This window comes from Microcebus murinus, chromosome 10, assembly GCF_040939455.1.
Source record: "Microcebus murinus isolate Inina chromosome 10, M.murinus_Inina_mat1.0, whole genome shotgun sequence".
Taxonomy (NCBI): domain Eukaryota; kingdom Metazoa; phylum Chordata; class Mammalia; order Primates; family Cheirogaleidae; genus Microcebus; species Microcebus murinus.
In genome coordinates, this window is record NC_134113.1 from 38,010,529 (window position 1) to 38,026,584 (window position 16,056).

The window sequence follows — 16,056 nt, forward strand, 5'->3', positions numbered from 1 at the left end:
GAATTTGATGGAATTCATTAGTTAAGACATTCAAGCAGATACTTTACAACCCCAATTATGTACTCTAACATATGTAATAGTTACTATGTGATATATGTACTTCACTGTTGAATTAGGCATATATGAAAGAATGAGACACAGTATGACATAAAGAAACATCAGTCTGAGAAAAATTCTGCTCTCCCCCCTGTCCCCCACACAATACTCTTGCTAAAATATCATCTGTGCAGCAGGCCACAAAAGCGCAGAGGCAGATGCCATGGCATATTCTTTTAGAATGCAAGGCTGCTCAAGATCATCTACAGATAATGAACCATGACAACTTTGGATTTGACGGGGTACAAAACGAGAGCAGAAGAAAACAAACATGTTATGCAAGTGGCCAGTGCCCCACCAACTAAACCAGCACTGCAAAAACACTAACACTAGGAATAGTTACAGAAGATGTGACAAATACTAATTTTCCTTTAATATCACTAACATTTTTTAAAGAGATATTTTTTAAATCTTCTACACAAGTACATTTTCCTCCTACATATCCCAAGATGTGAATGGGGATAAATAGTGAGGAGTTTATCAAGGGGAGTTGATCATCAACAAAATCTATAAAAAATTTGTTTTTTCCAAATACCTTAATCAGACGTTCCACTGCAGTTTCCAGGAATGGAGCAACAGGCAAGTAAACAGTCTTCCAATCTGAGTCCAGGTGTTTGTCGTTCAAGGTCTGGCTAGATCTTGCTAGTTTTCCTGTTTCCCCTTGAGAGAGAGAGAGAATAATAGAAAGAATCCATGAAAATGCTGGCCTGCAACTCTACACATGCCTTCACTATTGACTGGCTATAGACTTCTGCTTATGCAGCCCATTCATTTTTCACATCCTGCTTTACCTTCCTCGATTCCTGGTTGTGCTGGGTGCTCCAGGCTAAGAGCCAATAGGTATGAATCCTGCTGACATTTTGAAAAAATGTAGAAGAATAAACATTTCAAAAAAGCAACTTTTTCATATTCTTCTGACATCTCCTGTTCAATGGTATTGGTCTATAGAGGAGAAATAGCATGTGCTGCCACAGAAGGCACCCAGTGGAATTACCAACAGCAGGGAATTATCTCTAAGCAATTCACACTTTGTTTTGCTAACAAGACTCCATGTTAGGATACTGGAGCGCTATCCTTCTCTGGCAATGTTCCCCCACCTTTTTAAAATTATTGAAAAGCTAACTGAGTCTATTTTGATTTGTGAATCTCTTTGTAAGCAACAGCAGCTGCAGCAGTGCTAATAAAAAGGAAAGACATTGCTATTTACCTAGGAAGGACATTGAAATACTGCACATACAAAAGCATTTGAGCTGTACAGGAGCTGTATGAAATATTTTAATAGTTGCCTTTCTTCCTGGCTTTCTTTGTTCTTTCCTCCTCCCTCCCTTTATGCTTTCTTTTTAATTCTTTTCTCTTCTTTGTTTTTATGTTCTTTCCTCCTTTTTTGTAACTATTTCTGTTCTCCTTAATACACTCCCTATTGCATTTATCTATTCTCTGATAAAAAGCTGAAACATAATTTTGTCCCATATTTTTACATACCAATCTACTATCTTATACTTGAGGATCTGAAGTAATAATTTTGGAATATCAAATCTCAAAAAACTGAGTAACAAAGCATCATTCTTTTACAAATGCAAGAACATAGGTAGGTAGAATTCAAGTTATCAGCTGAATCTTATACTACCAATTAAGAATTGAGGCTTCGCATAGTACAACATATATCAAAACATCATGTTGTACACCATAAATTTACAGAGTTTGTCATTTGTCAACTAAAATAAATAAATTAATTTTTAAAGAAAGAGTTGAAGCTTTGCAGATTCATGTGGCTCTGATATTAATCAGATCATTCTACATTCTACTCTCTTTACAGTTTTGTTTTCAAGTCTCTGGAGGAAGCTGACATGGTAACACACTGTTATTTGAGGATTCAAGTTTTCCTACTACAAGATAAATGAATATATAATCCCCTATAGCTTTCATTATATTCTGAATAGAATTTTATAGCTCCTCTGCAGTAAATAAGGAGTTCTGTTTGCCAACTAATGGACTGGAATAATTCTGACATGAATCCACATAGGAAAATCAGAGGTTTTATAGGGTTTGGGAAAACCTTAGTACTTAATTTAAAGGATTAGATGCTACATAAGAGAATTTTATTCCCTGAATGGCTTCTGAGCTACATTTTACCTGTCTGAGATAGACAAGGGATAGTTGACTGCAACTCAGGTTGTTTCTAATTACTTGTTTATTATCTATTTTTCACTCAATGAGTATTAATTGTCTATTTTGGACCTTTTTTTGGGGGGGGGAAGTCTTGGGAATGAAAAAGAGAAAAGATGAGGTACTTGCCTGTGAAAAAGTAAGGGAGACAGATATGGAAATAAAATAAAATATTACAATAAATTGATAAGTGCCTTGGTGGAGTTTTAGGATATATTAATACGAGGCACTGAAGAAAGATTCTTTCCAGCCTCAATAAGAATTCTAATTTCTCACTCAGAAAGAAGTAGAAAACATTATCAACAGTGTGTGTTTGTACAAGTGCATGTGTGTCCTTGAGAACTGGGCAAAAGGTGACCAAACAGTAGTGTCCTAAGCTATTGCTACCTGGGATTTTTTAACGCTTTATAGCACAATTGTGGCTTTTCACAATTGGATCTCTTGTCAACAATGATTGCAAGCATAAAGTGGCTTTCCTCACTAGAAGGCATTTAAAATTTTTCTCCTATGGCTATACATGCCAGAAAGTATCTAATTCCTCAGAGAAGATGGCCAACAGAACCAAATTCTACATGTTAGAGAAAACGCATGAGTTAGCAATATACACCCATTTTGGAAGCCAAATAACAAAGATTAAAAAGCATCTGTCATTGGGACTATAAGCCTACAAGCAAGTAGTAGACTTCCTGCAGAGTCTGGGGTAGGAACCATGTGTAACATAGATTTAAAAATCCAGATTATTAATCTACTCATGATTAATAAAATGTGGTATATGTATACCATGAAGTACTACTCAGCAGCCAGAAAAAATGGTGAACTAAAACTTTACAACAACCTGGATGGAACTGGACACCATCCTCCTAAGTACTGCAAGAATGTAAAAACAAACACCACATGTACTCACAATTAAATTGGAACTAATTGATCAATACTCTGTGCACATATGGTAGTAAAATCCAACAGAAATCAAACAGGAGGGAGGGGAAAGGAGGAGATGGGTAAAACCATACCTAACAGGTACGATGCACACTATCTGGGGGATGGACACACTTATAACTTTGACTCAAACTTTACTAAAGTAATTCATGTAACCAAAATGTTTGTACCCCCATAACATTCTGAAATAATAATAAAAAAACACTATAATTAACAGTACTCCTGGTCTTAGTGCATGCATTCTATCAAAACAAATCCAGTAAAACTGAAACAAAATTATCCTGAAAAAAATTAAAAATACAGATTAAACTAGAATCATTTGTTCAGTTCCATGGTTTAAAGGCTATTACTAGCTCCCACCAAAACCTACTTTGCCATTTTGCATAAAACTGTGTGTATTAAACTGAAGACATTTTTGATGCTTGTAAATCCATTCTTTAATTCTCTCAGAAACAATTTCCTAAATGCCTAGTCTGTGCCAGGCAGGCTGCAAAGCAGTGAAAGTACACTGGCAAAGGAGAGAAACAACGATCTCTGCCCTCTCTTCACCTTGTCCCACGGAATTTGCAGTCTGACAAAAGAGATAGAGGATAAATAATACACACAGGAGTGTATGTCTTTACATAATTGAAATTGTATTAAGATTCAAAAAGGACAGGTAAAGATGCTAAGAAAGTGTGAGCAAGGGAACCTCATCCAGAATTGGCTTCCCTGCAGAAATCACATTTAGGTTAATTATTGAAAAATGAGCAGGAATTAGTTGAGTTTGGAGGTGGGGTAGGATAAGGTAGGTAGTGTCCAAGGTGGGAACAAGATGTGTGTAAAGCCCTGAAGCAGAAAGGAGCTTTGTATGCTTGATAAACATTAAAAACAAAGTTCAATGTGGTTGGAATATAGTGAGTTTAGAGAAACATGAAGGGTGATGAAGCTGGACACCCTCCACCCCCCTGTCTGTTGAAGGGTCTGGCTATCAGGGACCATGAGAGCCACTGAAGGAACTAATCCCTTTAGTCGTTCTTTGAAGAATGGATTGGAATGGAGATGGAAATAAATGGATAAAGAAAATGTGGTATATACATATATGCCATAAAGCACTACTCAGCCATAAAAACAAATGAAATAATGTCTTTTACAGCAACTTGGATGGAACTGGAGGCCATTATCCTAAGTGAAGTAAATCAGGAAGAGAGATAAATGCCACATGTTCTCACTTATAAGTGGGAACTAAGCTGTGGCCACGCAAGGATATACAGAGTGGCGTAGTGGATACTGGAGACTTAAAGGGGGGAGGGTGGAAGGGGTTGAAGGATGAAAAATTATCTATTAGGTACAATGTACACTTATTCAGGTGATGTGTACAATAAAAGCCCAGACTTCACCATTGTACAATATATACATGTAACAAAATTCAACTTATACCCCTAAGTCTACTGAAATTTTTTTTTTAGTTTTAGCTATATTGTTTTATTTTTTTTTATTTCAGCATATTATGGGGGTACAAATGTTGTTAAAGTTACATATATTGCCCTTGCCTCCCCTCCTACCTCGAGTCAGAGCTTCAAGTGTGCCCTTCCCCCAGGTAGTGTGCATCACACTCATTTATGTAAGTATGTACCCATCCCCTCCCTCCCCCTCCCACCTGCCCAACACCTGATAAATGTTTTTTTTTTTTTTTTTTTTAACATTTTGGTTACATTTTATATCTTTGCCTCTCCCTAGGAAGGGTTAGAAGTATGCCCTTCCCCTCCACAATGCTCACTACTTCCCTGAGATGTGGGTCTACCCCCTGAAACTTTTTTAAAAAAGAAAAATACTAACAGAGCAGATGTAAAGTGTTCTCACAACAAAAATGATAGTTATGCGAGGCAGTGCATATGTTAATCAGCAAGATTTAGTTATTTCACAATGTACGTAGACTTCAAAACATCATATTGTAGATGTAAATACATAGAATTTTACCTGTCAATTTAAAAAATAAATAGGCTTTAGAATTGTAGCTTATTGAAAATGTACAAATAAAACCAGACTGGACAGAGCAAAGGTCTGAAAAAGAGAAGGTGAGGAGGCTAACTTGAAAACAATACATTTAGCCAACACACGTCTCTTAGACTTGAAGATCTATTATTATTGAGTAAGACTCAATCATTTTCAGCATAGTCTCTTGATGTTTTCATAAAAGTCTGAATCCTTGAGTTATTATCAATTTAATCATAGATAAAGATAATGGACTGTCTGGTACCCTTGATTTGATAGTGTGACTTATGGGACTGTAACATAAACCAAAAATATGCCTTTCAAATTTCATAATATTAAGCAATTATATCTTTATGGCATAGAAATGAATCCATAAAAACTCATTGACAAAATAAAAACTGAAATGAGTTAAGAATATTAATTTTTCACAGTGAAAGGTTTCTTCATTTATCAATTATTTTCTCCTAATGAACATATGTACCATAAATTTTATTGGATTAGATATAAATTGGTTTAATATATCAAACAGCTTAAATAATTTAGAGGAATGTGCTTAACATGTGTTTCCTCCTAAGAAAAACTGCCAAAAGTTATTTGCTTATGCTGACCTTAATTTTGACTTATGTATGTTCATATTTTCCATAGCATAATTTTTAAAAGGCTAATTTTAATATTACTTTAATATGAAAATTAACTTTATAGTAGTCTATGTAGGCTAAAAGATTCAGTGAACTTTGGCAAAGAAAATATAAACGATTAGTTTATGATGCAGTATGACTTCAGGTTTTTGACCTTATGTATAAGCAAATCATAGACAATGTACCAGTGAATTATTCAAGCCATGAAAATTTAAAGAATAATTACACTGGGACATTATTTTGTGTCAAGATGTCCTATAAGATATTTGCATAAGAAAAATCTTGTTTGCAAAGGACAAAGGCAAGAAGTAAAGGGGTAAGTAGAAGAGCTAGCCTTTTACCTACATCATTCGATTGATTTTTATCCTCAGTTGAAGAAATAATTTAAGATTAAATATTTTAAAATTATATAAGAAACATAGAAAGCAAAAATCCCTTTACGAATTAATATTTCTTGGTTCCATTACCTATTAATGAAGACTATAGTTGCAAGAAATCTGCAAACCCCTTTAAATATTATGTAAACTTGTATCTATGCATTTGTGCATTTTCACCAGATTCTCAAAAGGGGTCAATGATTCCTCTCCTTAAAAACAGTGCTCAGAAATGAAAATTTACTTGGCCAAAATCTCACACCTTATTAGCACCAGTACCATTCATATCTTTTGATTCTCAATCTAGTCAGTGAAAAGTGCCCTTTTCATTATAGAATACATACTGCCTCTGATATAATATGTATTTCATGCCAAACCACTGTACCACTTTACTTCTCTCTGGAATTATGAAGTTAAAAGAGTATAAAAACAGGTTTTTGCTTTATTATTAAAATTAGAATTTGTTTGATTTATTTCTTTAGCCAAACTGTTGGGAACAAAATCCTACCATATTATTCAATGTGAGATGAAAGACATAAGACACTTTATATAATTTTTCTTTGAGAATTGATCAGTAAAGGTGAGTTTGAAAAGCTTGACTCTCTTGTCTGATTTAATCCAGGAAACAATGCATCTACTCTCTCTTTTTATTTCTAAAATCTCAATACAGACTATGTTGTGAATTTTAACAACCTGTTTTTGTTTAACTGATTGCCTTCAGATTCTTTTGTTTAGAGACGACAAATGAATGCATTTTCTTCTTTTGTAAATGTATTTTCAAGAGGTTTGGACTTCTCTGCAAGATAAATTTAGTTAAGAAAAGGATTTAGTCTAAAGATTTGCTAAAACTAGACATCATGAGAGAGGAATTTTTAATGTACATGATCTGTTGAACGCTGGAGAGTGGTGTATTAGTTACTAGATAATTAATAACAGCAACACTAGCAACAGTTGACCACTGTGGGAATTTAGGTAAATTTTGCTCTAAAGTGCAGGAAAATCTTTGGGAGAATAAATTTGGGAAAAGGACACAAGCATTAAAATGAAAAGTCTCTCTCTCTCTCTCTATATATATATATACATATATATATATATACACACATGTATATTTAATATATGCATTTTAAGGGACTAAAGTTAGAGCAATTGATTTCATGCCACTATCTCAGTCAGTTATAACCCCTAATTTAACAATAATTCTGGATTGAACAAACCAAGAAATTAAAAGTTTAGTCTGCACAACAATCAGTTGCTCAAATTGCAGCAGACTTTCTGACATGTGCGAATGGAGAATGGAATGAGAAAGGATAGCCATTTGTGAGCGAGGTTAGAAATCTAGAGAAATACATTAGAACCAGAGGAACATTGACATCTTCTTCTATTTTCGTTAGTTTCTTGTTTCAAAAGGTGCCCTGTTAATCACTTTTCCCACAAAGCATAATTTATTAATGTTTATGCTGTTTAATACATTTAAATTCTTAAATAGTTTGAAACAATATTTATGTTGCTATTATATATATATTATCATTTTACTGTAAATTCAATTTAAGAAACAATAAGTGGAATCTTAAACAAAAATCTTTTGAGTGATCTTTACAGTAAAGAACTGAGTTGCTCTTTTAACAACTCTCAAGTTTCTAAAATATTAATTGATTTATTAAAAACCATTAGTTCTCAGTTGTCATTGGGTTTTTTTTTTGACACAATTTGAGTTCAGATCCAGACTCTAGCAACTCCCAGCTATAAACCTGTCTAAAAACAAACAAATAAACAAAAACCTAGTATAATAATAAATCTCCAATATCACTATTGTGAGGACTAGATAAATTAATTCTATTAAAATGTGTAGCACATCATAATCCATATTAGGTTGACCATTAGTGTTATTATTGCTGATATAATTGTTCTTTTTAAAATAAGGTTAACACAAAATCAAAATAGAAAACATTCTTAAATGCTTAAAGAATATATAATTATGAGATGCTGAAGTATATATCATTGTACTGATTATTATTTATAGTATTTACCCACATGTCTTTTTTCCTTATCTTACCTGTAAATCTCTTGAGGGTAAGCCTGAGCCCCCTCTCTCTTGTCTTAGATCTCTCCCTTTTCCCCTCCTTTATAGAAACACATATTTATTGAGTTTCTACCTATAACAAGAACTTTTATAAAGTCTGGAGTTACAGAGACAAACAAGACAGATAAAGTACATGCCTTCATGTTGCTTAAGTTCTTATACTATTCAATGAACACTGTGTAACTATTAATATTTGCTACATTCAATACTGATGCCAATGTTGAAAGGCCAAATAAAAAAATAAAGATAAAAATAAAGATAAAAAGTAACACATACTATATATTCTAGAAAACGTATTAAAAAATACAAGAAATTTTTTTAAAAAAGATGTAAAGTTTCACAAAATTGTAGTTAATTATGAAAAATGAAGTACAATAAAGAAGAAAGAGTTTAATGATGGGGGTTGAATGGCTATTAATAACATCAAGTAAATAAATTCAAGTTGTTTTCCATTTAAATAAGTACTAAAGAAACCAGGTTTAAGATGTTTATAGTTAAGTTACAGTAAATATTTTTATAATTTACAGAAGGGGCTGCATACTTTAATGAGAATAAAAGATATCAATGAAAATATAAATGGAAAAAATTATAATAATTTCAAAAGTTTACTTTGTGGTATGAGTTTATCTTGAACAAAATATTTGGCATGGCCTATATTTTTACATTACACTGTCAGTTTCAGAAGAATCCAGATATAAGAAAACCAAGTCATAGCAAGTACAATGCTTTAGACTAAGAAAGCTTCTACTGAAACAGCTTGTTTGTTTACTAATGACAACCAAAAGCTTTTAATTCTAAATTTGATAAATTACTTATTTTTTTAAAGTGACATATATTCTAGGAATGATTTAGGCAATGACAAGATAATATAAGTAAAATACAACTGTGTCAATCTCAATTGAGCAGTTAAATAAATGTTTATCTGTTTCTTAAATCAGATGTAAAAGTATATAATTTAATCTGGTGATTAGAGTTATTTAAGAATCACTAACATTTTGAGTCCATCAATTATATAAAAGAAAGGGCATCTAGGAAATTTTTTTAAGTCCTAGAATTATGTTATATTTCTAAAAGCATTGCATAGTAAAGACAGCCACTCAGAGAAATGAAGTTGGAATTTTTATAAAGTTTAAAACCAAGCCCAATTAATGACTGGACCACTTTTATGTGATAATACATAGATGAAATTTTAGGACAATATGTAAAACTAAAAAAAGTCAAACTACTTTTATTGTTTCCATGTTCTTTGAAATATGTACAGATAAATCAGTGAAGTATGTTTAGTTTGACAATTCTTGGAACTTTAGAGACTGCAAAGTAAGAAAAAATACATAGTTACATACAACTATTTTATTAGAATATACCTATTTCAATCTGAGGCATAGTACTTAATACAATTTCTTGTATAAAGAGGTAAATAAATAATCAGAATTTCCTGATTGAGAATCTTAGGTGGTCAAGTCACCTAGTGATGTCTTTGATCTGCAAACCTCAGATTTCTAGAGTATTGCTAAAGGCTATTGGTGGAGGATCATTTCTCATGTCCTTACTACCCTATGAGAAAGATAATACTATTATTTCCATTTTAAAAATTAAGAAGCTCAGGAATAGAATGATTATGTAACTTGCTCAAGGTCACACTAGAAGGAAGAAATTGAGCTGAGATTGGAACCTTGGCTATGAGGCTTCAGTCCCATGCTTTTAGACAACTCTCTGTTCTACTTATTGGTGTATGGCTGAAATTCATTTTTATAACATTGCTGAGCTAGTACAGGATATAAAATGAGCCTAATGACTTGTTTTAATTTAGGCAAACATCTTTGCACTTTTTATTCAAACTCAAGATGCCTAAAACTAAAACAAACTCCCATAATCTTGTTTTCTTTCTTTCTCATTTCGTCATGTGTTCATTTATTTTAAGTAGGGTTTATTGGAGGTTAACAACAGAAACCCACAAATACAAGTAACAGTTTCTTATGGAGTTATCTTTGCTTCCTTCCATCTTTCTGTAATCAGGCACAGGTTCTATTGGTTTTTTCTTCTATGTCTCCAGTAGCAACTTGCTTTTATTTCTTCATTTCTACCATTAATACATTGAAATCACAGACTCAAGTCTTTCTCCCTTTATACTTAGATACTGCAACAAATTCCAAAATAGTCTTCTACTTCTAATCCATCCTGAACACTAATATCAGATTAATTTTCCTAAAATTGAGTACATAACCATTCCCTTTATTAGGAGAGAAGGTACTATCAAAAAGAATAATAGACATTGAATCTAAGGCCATTACTTACAAATTTTCTCCATGAAGACAATCTGGATACTCTGCCAAGGCATTTTCTGTAATGTACCCAGTGAAAATGCAAAGCTAAAAATGCAAGACTGGTGAACTATGTCACTCCCCCACTTAAAATCTTCAATGGCTCACCTCTATTCTGATGATAAAGAGTACATTTATCCCTTTATTTCCTATACCCTGCTGACTTCTCCAACCTCATTTCTCCATACTCTCATTTTTTCTACCTCAGAGTCAGTTCAAGCTTCTGATTCAAATCCTAACTTGACTTATTCCTATTCCAGGTCCTTCCCATGACCCATAATGCCTTTGCTGGCCTTATTTATCTACCACTGTCTGTCTTTCTCAAACTCTGAAAGCCATATTGACCGTTTAGCCCAACAAGCTGTGTTCCTACCCAGGGCCTTTGCATTTGCTCTTCTCTCTACCCACTCATGATTCTTCCCTGGATATTTGTATGGCTTATTCCCTCGTTTGTTCCAGTCTTTTTTCAAATGTCACCTTTGTAGGGAAGTACTCCATTGCCACTGTACCCTTTCCCTATGCAGCTGTCTCCAGGTGTCCACGGGAGATTGGTTCCAGGACTGCCCATGGATACCAAAATCTTCCCATATACTAGATCAGTTATAATACCTAATTCAATGTAAGTGCTATGTAAATAGGTGCCATACTGTATTAGGACAAGAAAAAGAACTCTCTACATGCAATTAAAAAAATTATTTTTGATCCATAGTTGGTTGAATCCAAGGATCCAGAACCAAACAGATACAAATAGCCCACTGTATATGAATATTTTCATGTAGTGATAGCATTTATCACTACATGATTATAGAATATGTTTACTTGTTCATTCGTTTATTTTCTTTCTTTCATACAATGCATGAGGCAGAAATTTTTGTCTTATTCACGTCTATGATACCTGCACCTTGGACAGTATCAGGCCCATATGGACACTGTTTAGATAATTGTTGAATTAATGGATTTTTCATGTCTCAACTTAGATGTTATGTTTCCTAAAATATTACTGAATTCTACTTTGGCGTGGTCCCCCTAAAGTCTGGGGTAGGTGTCCTGCCTAATTATTTGAGTGCACCCTATACTATGCCTGGCACAGAGTAGGTAAGTGCTCAAAAATCATATATTGAAGTAATGAATACAGTAGATGTTTTTTTTTCAGGTCTATTTCTTCTCAGAATTCAGAGTAAATTAAGAGATATGAGTTACTCTTTCCAAATTTGTTACAAATATACATGGAACACATTTGAATTCACAGATATCCTTTTAATGAAATGGTGCAAAATATATATCCTCCTGGATTAATTTCCTCCTGTTTCCATGGAGTTTGTTCATAAAATGTTCTGTCTACATCAGGGGTCCTCAAACTTTTTAAACAGGGGCAGAGTTCACTGTCCCTCAGACCGTTGGAGAGCCAGTTTAAAAAAAACTATGAACAAATTCCTATGCACACTGCACATATCTTATTTTGAAGTAAAAAAACAAACAGGCAAAAACACCCACATGTGGCCTGTGGGCCATAGTTTGAGGATGCCTGGTATTTCAGATATTCTAAAGTTTCTTTTTTAAGGAGGTGGTAGGAGGCATAGGGGTATATCAATCCTTATGAGAAAATGATGACTCTTCTAATAATAATATTAATACACTCGATATATTGCTGATCTTTTCAGGAGATCAAAAACAACCTGAAACTCAATAGAGACTCCTAGTCTATGAACCATGAGTTAAGAACCCTTATTTATTTTCTTCTCTATTTCTGTTCCCTACTAATTTACAAACATGTTCAAATTTCTCCACACTGAACAAAATTATTAATTCCCCATTGCCTGTTTTTAAGCCACATACTCATCTTTGTCCTCTTTACAATGAAACTTTCATAGTAAATTTTTCATCCATTTACTGTCATATATCTATTAAATCTTTAGCAATCTGGCTTCCCCATTACTTTCTACCAAAGTTACCATGAACTTCCTGATTGCCAAATTCAACACCTAATTCTCAATTCTGAACTTCTCTACATTATTAAGATTGTTGAGCACCTTCCCACTCTTTGCTTCAAAACTTTGGTTCTGTGTCAATGCACAGACTTTTTGGTTTTTCTAGTTTTGTGTTTCATTTCGGTTTCTTTTTCTGTTTACTTTCCCTTTACCATATTTGTGTTTAATCCCCCCAAAGTTTTATCATCAGCACTGTTCTGTCTGGTCTTCTATACACTTCAATTGCTGCTATTCTGGTTTCTTTATTGTCCTATAGACCCTAATTTCCAATTGATGGCTATCTACTCATAGATGTCTCACTGGTATATTAAACCCACAAACCTCAAATGAAATGCTGTACAATTCTCCCAAAGCTTTTTCTAATTTTGTGTTCCCTAGCTCAGTATCTGATAAGAAAACTTGAATTCATCTTTGACTCCTCCTATTTTCTACTCCCACACCTGATTGTCACATATTATTGATTCCTCCCCTGAAATGGCCTGTATATTTTTTGCTTCTATTCTATCAGTCCACTGACTAATACAGGCTCTTATCATGTTATTGCCTCTATGTGCTTTAGCTTTGTAACTGATGTCTTGCCTTTAATATCCTGCCACTTCAATCCAAGCTCCACATTGCTCTGCCCTCTAGCCTTGCTTTTTCTATAGTACCAGAGCACTTTATATTGCTATTAAAGGACTCACTTTATTCTTCTAAATACTGTCATTCGTTGTTTACCTGTCTGCTTTTGCCATCAGATTATTAATTCCTCAAGGGCACAAATGATATCTTAGTCTTTTTCATATCCTCCATAGTGTCATCTTGCCCGCAGTATGCACTTAATAAATATTTGTTAAATTGAACATAAGATATGTGAGAAAAACAATTCAGAAAATATGTCACCGTTGTGCTAGGCTGACTAAGATGAAGCAATTCTCCACACTGACATAGGAAAGTAAAACTACATTATTGTCTTTAATAGCTATGCTCGAATATTACCTACTATTTTATTTATTATTCTCGATATTCAGTTTTTGAACAAGGTATTGTTCGAAATTATACTAGAAAAGTTAAAGAGAGTTTAAAAGCATATATTGACTTCATATTCATATATTAATAATGATTTCCCTTAAATATATCTTAATACCCATTTGCAAGAAAAAGCTTTTATGAATTAGCTTTTTGGTATGTTTTATATGTATGAGAAGAACACAGAATGAATAAGTACTTTCTCAAAATATCATATCAAAAAGACACAAAGAGGGATTAATTCACACACCTGAGTTTTTGAATCATACTCCTAGGTTCAGCCTAAGGCACTCTAAATAAATAGATAGGTGACTTAGCTTGTCAATTCATTTTTATTCTGCCTTACCTGATATAAGTTATGTGACAGAAATTTTGACATACCTCTTGTGAAAAGCTAAAAATGCGGTGGAGGAGAAAACTACTCTATGGATTTTTAGGCAAAATAAATCTGCAAGATTGTGTAGTAGAAACATTGTGAGTCTTTAAAGTTAGACAGACTTTGCATTGAACTGTGACATTAACACATAGCCCAGAAATCTTGAGAAAACTGCTTAAACTCTTGAGTTTTCTCACCTTGAAAATGATGATAGAGGCACCAATCTTAGTGTTATGAGGATAAAAGGAGATGAAGTGTGACAAATAAATGATTCACGTATGTAAATGGTTAGTGCTCAGCAAATGTTGGTCCCTTCCCACTCTTCTGTCTGCCAAAGGATCCAAAAATAAGCATAGTAAAAAAATGTCAACTCTGAATTAATAGAAGGCTCATTATTTTCATTTATTCAAGAACATTTGTTGATAATTTACTAGGTTTCAGACAGCACGGTATCTTTGATGACAGAGTATAACATGATGATGATTAAGGAGCTTGAAGAATGGTCTTGGTTCAAGTGTCAGCTCCAGGACTTATTATCTGTGTGATCTTTGGCAACACAGTGACTCCCATCAAGCTTTTCTCACCTGCGAAAACCCTCCAAAAGTTCCTTCTTTTAAGTGTAGCTAAGGTAATATTTGATTTACTAGGTAATCATTTAAAGATAAAGCATTATCAGTACTAGATGTAGATTTGAGGGGAAAACATATATTTGATTTGGACTTTAATGTCTTGTATTGGAAATACCAGTAGGTCAACCAACCACAAATATCTAATAGGAAGCTAGAAACAGAAGATTATAGACTACATGCTTCAGGAGAGCAAGGGTTGTGTGCAGCATTTGCTTGGTATTATCTTTCTGTGATCATAGTATCTACTCACTCAGTATATATAAAATGACAACTAGCTTTTTTAGGAACTGAAAAAGAAAAATGACATCTCTTAAAGGCTTAAAAATATCTCACAATATTTAATTACTGTTTTCTAGGAAGTAAGACAGACAATAAATACTATTTTTCAAGATGGTGCGGAACTAACCTGTGAGGGAGATGAAAGTGAATAGTAAAATTTCATGATTTAAAATTATGAATGATGTTTTAAAGGTTAGAAGTAAGATTAAATATAATTTCTCATTGTCGGCTTGGGTCTCATTTTTATTTAGTGTGCATGAAATATGCCATTTTCCTCAGTAGAATATTAGAATTTATTTGCATTAGTAAAAGTTAATAAAATCTTATTATTGCTGATATCAATATTTTAGAATTATACAGATTTCTAAATTCTTCACATTTATTTGATCACAACAGCCTTGTTATAGATAAGAATACAGTTCAGAGGCCATGTCTATCTTTCTTTTTACTACTCTGAGAGAAGAAAATTCATCAGCTTCTGGAGCTCAAATATTTTTCCTTTCAAAGAAATTCTTTTTGTCCTACAGTTCCTCACTCTCAACAACCAAGGCTGCTGTTAAGAGGACATTCTGACAGTTGCAGGAAATTAAGGTCATGATGGTTACATGTATATTTTTTCTTTAAGATTTTTTCTTCATTATCTCCCTATAAATATAGTTTTATAGTATCTTCCTTAGAACACAAATAGGAAAACAGTTTTTATGCCATTTATGGCATACTCCCTATTACATCGTGACCTTCAATATAGGTTTGACATATGTAGTCATTCCATTTTCAGTGAGCCAAGTTCTGGACCTTATCTCAAAGTCTTCCAAAATTCTAAAAAGAGTACCTATTACCTTCCCCTACTTAATATATTTATAACTCTAAATTTTAAAAGGCAATACTAGCCGATAAAGGATTTCTTTTCTCTTTTAAACTGCTAAGTATCTTTTAAAAATTCAGATATATGAATATGAATATAAGAAAGGGAAGCTTTACATTGAGTTTGGATTTTAATGTAAAACCAATTCAAGTAAAGGGAAAACTAATGAAAAAATTTCAGATTATCCTTTATTACAGAGCTTCTGAGAAAATACACATTAATTAATTATTCATTAATTTTTTCATTCATCCTACATATATGTATAGGTACTATATGCCAGCTACTATGTTGAGATCCAAATTATTATTAAAAATTGGTTGAGTGAG

At 33.2% G+C, this 16,056-nt stretch overlaps 1 protein-coding gene across 2 annotated transcripts in view; it reads right to left on the minus strand.

The window, feature by feature from the left end:
• The window catches only part of SYT1 (synaptotagmin 1), a 521,150-nt gene that overhangs the window by 417,129 nt on the left and 87,965 nt on the right, over window positions 1-16,056 (minus strand). For both annotated transcript variants that reach the window (XM_076007147.1, XM_076007145.1), the window contains exon 2: window positions 632-756. The gene's annotated coding sequence lies outside the window, so the exon portion shown is untranslated. The remainder of the gene's footprint in view (window positions 1-631; window positions 757-16,056) is intronic.